This window comes from Macrosteles quadrilineatus, unplaced genomic scaffold (genome assembly GCF_028750875.1).
Source record: "Macrosteles quadrilineatus isolate MER2022 unplaced genomic scaffold, UCM_ALF_1.0 Scaffold_5__1_contigs__length_97177068, whole genome shotgun sequence".
Classification (NCBI taxonomy): domain Eukaryota; kingdom Metazoa; phylum Arthropoda; class Insecta; order Hemiptera; family Cicadellidae; genus Macrosteles; species Macrosteles quadrilineatus.
The window spans coordinates 85,192,111-85,199,688 of NW_026542598.1; the positions used below are offsets into that span (position 1 = coordinate 85,192,111).

At 31.0% G+C, this 7,578-nt stretch overlaps 1 long non-coding RNA gene across 1 annotated transcript; it reads left to right on the top strand.

Moving 5' to 3' along the window:
* Nucleotides 1-1,165: 1,165 nt before the first annotated feature.
* On the top strand, nucleotides 1,166-6,964 carry LOC128994215 (uncharacterized). Its single transcript, XR_008490882.1, has 5 exons — nucleotides 1,166-1,209; nucleotides 3,589-3,638; nucleotides 4,339-4,519; nucleotides 5,244-5,296; nucleotides 6,674-6,964. It is a non-coding gene; the product is annotated as an uncharacterized LOC128994215 (long non-coding RNA).
* Nucleotides 6,965-7,578: the final 614 nt, after the last annotated feature.

Below are 7,578 nucleotides of genomic sequence, written 5' to 3' on the forward strand. Positions count from 1 at the left end.
AACTGTAAGTTTATTAATTATATTCAGACGAATAGCATGTGTGGTTACAAATACTAGTATTCATAGTGGTATTGCCCTTTCACAAAATACACATAAAGTACAGAAAACATACAATAATTTAATACGTTAATTTGAGATTGAACTAAAATATAATTCATCACTTCATGTTTAATATTATAAATGGTGATAGAAGATGATGACAAAACACCACTTTTAAACGTTACAGTATTTGATTAATAATACTCTAGGAACGTTGAAATGCAATATTCGTTACATTGGCACAAACCAGCTCCCTTGCTTTCCTCTTGAGTCATAAATCATATCTTTCTACACGGTTCGCATTTCCCTACAAATATTTGTCTCTGAGTTTTGAATTTTTATGAGCATTAGTGACAAGTTACAATATATTACTGAAAACAGAATTACTTTACTGTTTAGACAATTTAAGCTTTGTTTGAATATTTAAAAAGGCAATTTTATAACAGAAAACAAACATATAAGAGGAAGGGTAAAATCTGTTTCCATAAGAAACCTAAATTTGAATTTACAGTATTTTACTTTTCTAAAACATTTTGTTTTTCTGTGAGTGGACTAATTGTTTTTTATCCATTCTGTGTACCATTTGGAAAATTAGATTCCTTAGTTTTTACATTTATTTCCCATCTGGTAATTCCTTTTACATGCCAATATTGTTATATTTGAATAATTTGTTGTATCATACAAATCTTGACTGTAAAACCTTACTATGTCTATTGCATGCCTGTAAATGACGAATTGCAATAAATTATGAATATTGATTATTGACAATCATTGTCTTGATTTGTGGATGCATTTTTTCTTTGGCCTATGTATTTTAATGGTAAATATTCAAAAAGTTTCAAACCTCTGCCAATTAACTGTTAATCAAATTCTAACCAACCCAAAGTTTTAATTCTCCTTATTTTTAGTTTGACTGTTGCTTATACATTTTTAAAATAATTTTATAATTATCTGTTAAACATCAATTTACAGGTGAAGAATAACTAAAGAGGCAGACTGTTTATTGAAAGATAACATGGTCAGCATTAAAGATGGTGTATTGTACTGAACTAACCGTATCAGTTAACATAAAGCAGTTTCTTTATCAAAGGTCAGCAGTTATGATGATAACGCTAACTCAGAACATTATCGCTGTATTTTAAAGCTGTTCATGAGACGTGTAACAATAAGGTAAGAACACATCTGTTTCTTACATAAAATATACACACTTCTGAACCACAGTGTAATCTATTATTTGTCAAATTAGTTATTATGAATCATATTAGGAGTCTCTTAAGTCTGGAGAAATATAATTGTTGATTATTTTAAAATCTGATGAAATTAAGTTGAAGAAATAGATTTTTGGGTTTAAGTATTATTGATAATCACCTCACCTGGCAGTTGATCATGTTTGTGCAAAAATTAATTCAGGGGTATTTGTATTGAAAAAGATCTCTTATCTAATATCAGTAAATAGAAAATAATACACCATTCTCTTGTGCATAGCCCCTTTTAATACGGTATATCGATTTATATGGGTATCTACAAAGAAAAATATATACCTCGAATTTTAACCTTACAATTGAGTTTAGAACCATGATGGGAATAAATAATAATGTAAGTGTAAAATTTAATTTTAAAAAGTAAAAACATTACGATCTTTGCCAAATACATTTTTGAAACTGTTCTCACTGTTAAAAGGAAATTATCCCGGAACACATGTTATGCAATCACAGTCATATTTTGTTCCTTGTGTATATAATTTTATTTCTCAACGTACTATAAGCCTGTAACAACTGTATATACTATGTTAAAAACACTAAACAATCCAATGCACTACAGTATTTGCAAATGTTTAATAAACACTAGTGGTCGAAAACTCCACAAAAAATATGTAAGGCACAGGCTTCTGAATTTTCACCCCACGCTGAAAATAAAACATTTGATTCCTTTTTCTTCTATTTGTTTTGTTTTGATTTTCTGTTTATATTTTTTTGTTATTTCGTCACCAGCATGGCAACCCATGTTAATTTGTTTAATTTCAAATTCATTTTTGTGCTTATTTTTGAGCAAAATTTAACTTTATAAAGGGGTTCTGCGCATTGAAATGAAAATACCTTTCTAACAGTATGAGTGGATTTTCCTTCCGATGCACACGAGCTGAAAAAAAGGTGTCAAAGAAACATGCTTGCCTATTAATATATAAATATTTAAATGAAGCGAAATAATATTTCTAACTGCCAGGGGGTAAAAACCCCATTCTTGCCTGAACCATATGGTTAATGTCTTGAGAAACGCCATACGATTGCGTTGTTTAAAGCCTTAATTTTCAACAACAACTGTTGGTAACAACATAGACAAACAAATTAAATAATTATTTTGTATACGGTAACATGCAGCTATGCTGTAGGAAGAGGACTTGAAATCTGTGTTCACACCTGGATAGGCACCCCTTTTAAAAGTTTAAATGGGTATTGACACAGGAGTCATCTAAATGTACATGTGTATTTGTGGGTCTGAAACCAACTGTTGTGGACGATTGCGTTGAATGAGCATTTATGGGTTATCTCCACAAGCAATTTGAAACGGTGTTTACTTGGTGTAGAGAGCCATGTTTTGCTTTGCATCGAGAGCATTATTTGTAACCATGTTATTTTTTTGAAAGAATTAACCCAGACTACATCGATTTAAATCCTTTATGGTACGAAACTAACTATTATGTGACTCAATTTCATGTTTCTAAATGTACAATTGATGAAACAAAGATGATAGGTAAAACAATTAGGAGTAATAATAGTTATCTAAGTAGTATTTGCACTCTATGTCAATGTTAAATTTTAATTTATGTTTGAGCTGTACTTTTGTAATGTACATTTAGTTCTTCAAGATGGATAGTGGTTCCTAATTACTGAATGAAATTTACGTAATGCTATCCTGTTTGGGTAACTGTACCTAGGGTATAGCATGAAATAAATTAAATGCAATGATGATAATAGTAATAAGAAAAATGGTCTAGGAATGTTAAGCTATACCTGTTAGTCAGCTAGGTACTGAAAAATAAGAGAGGACCAATGTTTTTAGAGGTATTTCTTAAGATATGAAATCCCTTGTGTATATCTTTAAGATACATGTGTACTAATACCAACATTAAATGAGAAAATATGCATACACTTCGTTTTCATTAGTAATTAAATGTAGTTATATTATAGTTATATTATTATATGTAGTTATGTAGTCATTTCAAACGAAATAAAAGCACAATTTTATTAAATTAACTAAAATGAACTCTTTGCTCACACAAACCGTATCTCATCTTGCCAGTTTCTATAACGGGAAAGATTTTTATAACTAAACAGTTAATTATATCTCTGGGTTTTATTGCACCATTGCATCCATTCCAGGTGAATTGAATTGTCGTTTGACAATTCTGATGACACAATTTAACTCCATATATCTTCTCTTTATTTATTTATCTGCTGTCTTAAAATATAGATTTCTAAAAAATCCAATAACATTATTTTTTTTATTTAGTAAAATATATTTTTTTACTAATTGAAAATGTTTTTTCAGATATGTTTGATGGATCGTATGCAATCAAAGGTTTCATACGTTACCCTTTCGTAAGTAAAATACAAGAGGTTTTTACATGAACACTTTATGTATAAAGTTCGTAAAGCAGTTTGTTAAACTTTGCTCTGTTCACCATTCTAGTTGCCGGTGGTCATCGTTTGATCGTGGTCAGCTTTACTGCCTGTTCCCAATATAGTTAGCCCAAATAGATTGCAAACATGACTTTAACCCTTTGATCACTCACAATCCTACTGAGTGTTCTCAATACAGTTGACCACCATTGGAAACAAATCTCAGTGTATATTGCTTGATCCCTCATCGTCTGGCCGATTCTATGATCCTAATGTGTGTTCCATAACAAGATTTCAGAGTTTGTTTTTTACGATACACAATGTTATGAACAAAGCTGTTAAATGAGCTTTCAATCAATCATGATAGCTTGCAAACATAACTCATAGGTTTGCCGTAATGTTTATGTTTATATTTATTGTTTATATAACCTTACCGGTTGTTTTCTAAGCAGATTGCTACAGTTGGCTGGTATAAGAAAAAGCAGGTGCTTTCAAGTGTTAGAACTTAAGTGTTTTTCTTTATAAACGTACAACCTAGGCTTTGAGATTATACCGTGTGTTCTTTATTTAGTTGGCTGCAATAAGCTAGTGCAGCTTTTCATTGATTACAATCTTGGTGTCATTTGTTCATATAATTACAAATATATATAGTATAATTTACTGTGTTTTCTTCATTCAGTTGGCTGCAATAAGCGAGTGCAGCTACCTTTCAGTGGGACAGAACGTATCTCTACTAGTTTGTGTGATAACTTGGATGATAACGGCCCTTTATTATCGCCGCAAGCTTGGAAGACATCAGGAAGTGAGAAAACTTCAAAGGAGATATCCTACCTTACAGGTCACTCCTAAAACATAGGCTGGTACGTACAAGGGAAATGTACTAATTATCCTTAGATAGGAGAATTCGTGTTTAGAAGCGTGTTTAGAGCGCTCTTAACTGAATTAAAGATTACATTTCTGAATGGAAACATATTAATGCACTTAAAAAATGTAATCTAAAAAGAGCATATTGTTTATTATATTTATACTTAACATTGTGCTCCCCAAACAAAATTAATTTGAAAAGAAATCACTAAGATTTGCCCTGAAGAAGACATTACAGACAGAACCCTTGGTTTTGAAGGTTAACAGACGTAATAAGCAAAGGTTTTGAATTGTACATAATAAATTTGAGTCTGGATTTCAAAATAGTTACACAGTAAAATATATAAACATATAAACTAAATGCACTGTTTAAACAACTTGATTTATTTGCACTGACAGCTAAGAGTTAAAATAAGCACAGTCTTTCTATAATAAACACAATCTACATTAGTTTTATGTGGCAGTGGGGGAGGGGGGTTTTTATTTACTCAGTTTCATGCATGCTTGGCAAATTTACAAATTAAAATTTTAATGTAAATGTTATTTCTAAAGAGACAAAAACATACAAGGATTAGTTAGATGTTTGCCTGTTTTGCCACTAAGGCTTCCCACTGGTCACCGTCTGTCTAATCAATCTGCAGAACTAATTTGACTTTAATTAAACTCCTGATATTCCAACCAAAGCAATCACTCTGGGATCAAATTTGCACTTTGTTCTAGAAATGAGGATCGCACATCAATTGAAGTACAGGCCTGGACAAAACGTTCCATTTGTAAGTATTAATTTAGAAATTGCCAAAAATCATCTTTATCATACTTGCAGCAAAAATATCGGTTTAAAATTAATGCGTTTAATACGTTGCTTAGCTAAAGATGCCCCATTTCTCCTTGGGGCAAAAATACGAGCAATCAGCTGGATTCGAGGACATCATTTTTATGGGGTCTCACTCACGGGAGGTATTAATGAGGCATCGATGACATCATAGTTTAGTTCAAAATTCCTCCGTGAACACCAGCGCTGCAGTAGTACATCACATATACATGCAGTAGTTCACCAGCGCACTTTGGCTATAATGGAAATTTTTATTGGTTTACCAATAAAAAAATAGTTCTGTTCATAAAATAAAACTATTAATGCCTCTAATTCAATTAGTTTATTTTATAATTATAAAATTAAACTGTCATAACCTAACCAAAAATCTTGATGACAATGAAAAGATCAAATTAAGGTTTACTGATCGAAAAAATAGTTCTGCTCATAAAATATAAAATAGTCCCAAATAACAAAAATAAACGGTATCAGCATTCTGACACATACTTTCACCCATAAGTTTGTCAACAACCTTTATCATGTGTAAGCGGTGAGAGTAAATATACGGAAATGGGATTAGTACAATTTTGATTATAATTTAAAGGATTATAACATACAAAATTGTTATCAAAATCGTTCGGGCAATTTTTGTGAAAATCCGATTTTCCCGTTATTTTATGGGGTTTAATGGGAAAATAACATAATCCTTTTTCTATTTACCATAATTTGACATTGTATATTCCACTAAAATATACTAATTTATCGAATTTTTTATACAAATGAAAAAAAAAGAATCCCTGTACTCAAATATGTAGCTATGTTGATGGAGTAATACATAAAGTGCTTTAAAATAACAGTAACATCTACTTGAATGTAAGATGATAATAAGAAGGACATAGATTTGGATACTAATTTCATAGGGTAAATAATGTGAAAAATTTACGTTTAGTATATTTAAGAGCAGAATACTCCATTTCAACCATAGATAGCCTATAGTTCATTACTCTGACAGAAAATGTATTTTGGACCCTCGCTAGTTTTATGCTTGACCTCGTGTTGAAAAGTCATTTTAGGCATTTGCTGATGATAATCTCTTAGTATCCAAATAAATAATATAGTATATATACTATTATTTATTAGGACACGAGTACAACGAAATTAGTGCAGAAACTGTATTGCCATTATTGAGTGCCATTGCAATATGAAACAATTGATTTTGAGAAGGTAACAAAAAACATTTTAATAATTGAATATAAAAAAACATAGTAGGAGTTGAATGATGACGAAACTAATGTTTTTACATATAAATTCAAACTCAGGGTATTTTCTGTTTCTACAGTTGGTAACAGTAGCTAGAGGAGGATATTTAGAGGTTGGTTTCTGGAACTGTCTGATCTACGGGCTGATCGCGTGGTCTCTCACTTCCTACTACTACGAGAAGAAACTTGAGGATGAAGAAGAGAAGAGGAAATGGCACAAACGATATCCTGGCTTGGACAAGGACATTATCTACTAATTGTGTGAATAGTTTGACCGTCGCATGAAAGAGTCTTCACAGCTAAACGCTTGATTTGAAGTTGTAAATAGTGTTATATTTGTAGGTTTTGGAAGCTTTATTTTGATGAATATCTACGTATAGCTAAAGAAAATAACTTTACGAAATTAACCTTATCTAATTTTACGTATAACGTGATCAACCTAACCTATCACACCCCAATGGGTTAGTCCTAACTAAATCTTACCGTCCTAATTGAGATTTTACTCTAAAAATTTAAATTTTGATATTAATAAATTTTTAGATTTTACTGTTTCACTTTTGGTATTCAGTAACTACTGTACTAATAGAAACGTAACCTTATTTAGCATATTCTGACTCAAATTAATAGCCTAATGTAACATACCAGTCCAGAAGGAGAATGTAATTGGGTTATTTCAGCACTTTTGACTTTTTTAGGGTTAAGGTAGATAGGTAAGATAAACTCTGTTCATGATTAGTCTAAAAGATTACAAATGCATGTCCAATTTATATCTTTTAATTTTAACGTTGAAACTTTACCCATGGGAAATGAATTTAAAAATCAGTCATAGATGTTTGCAACACGAACACAATGCTATTCATCAATAGCAACAGAGGTATTGCAAATACAAGATTGAAGTAGTGTATTAATTTCATTGATCAACGATGTAGTTTCAACCAAAACGTCCCAAAAAATGTTGAAACAAAACCAAACTATTTGTTTCCGA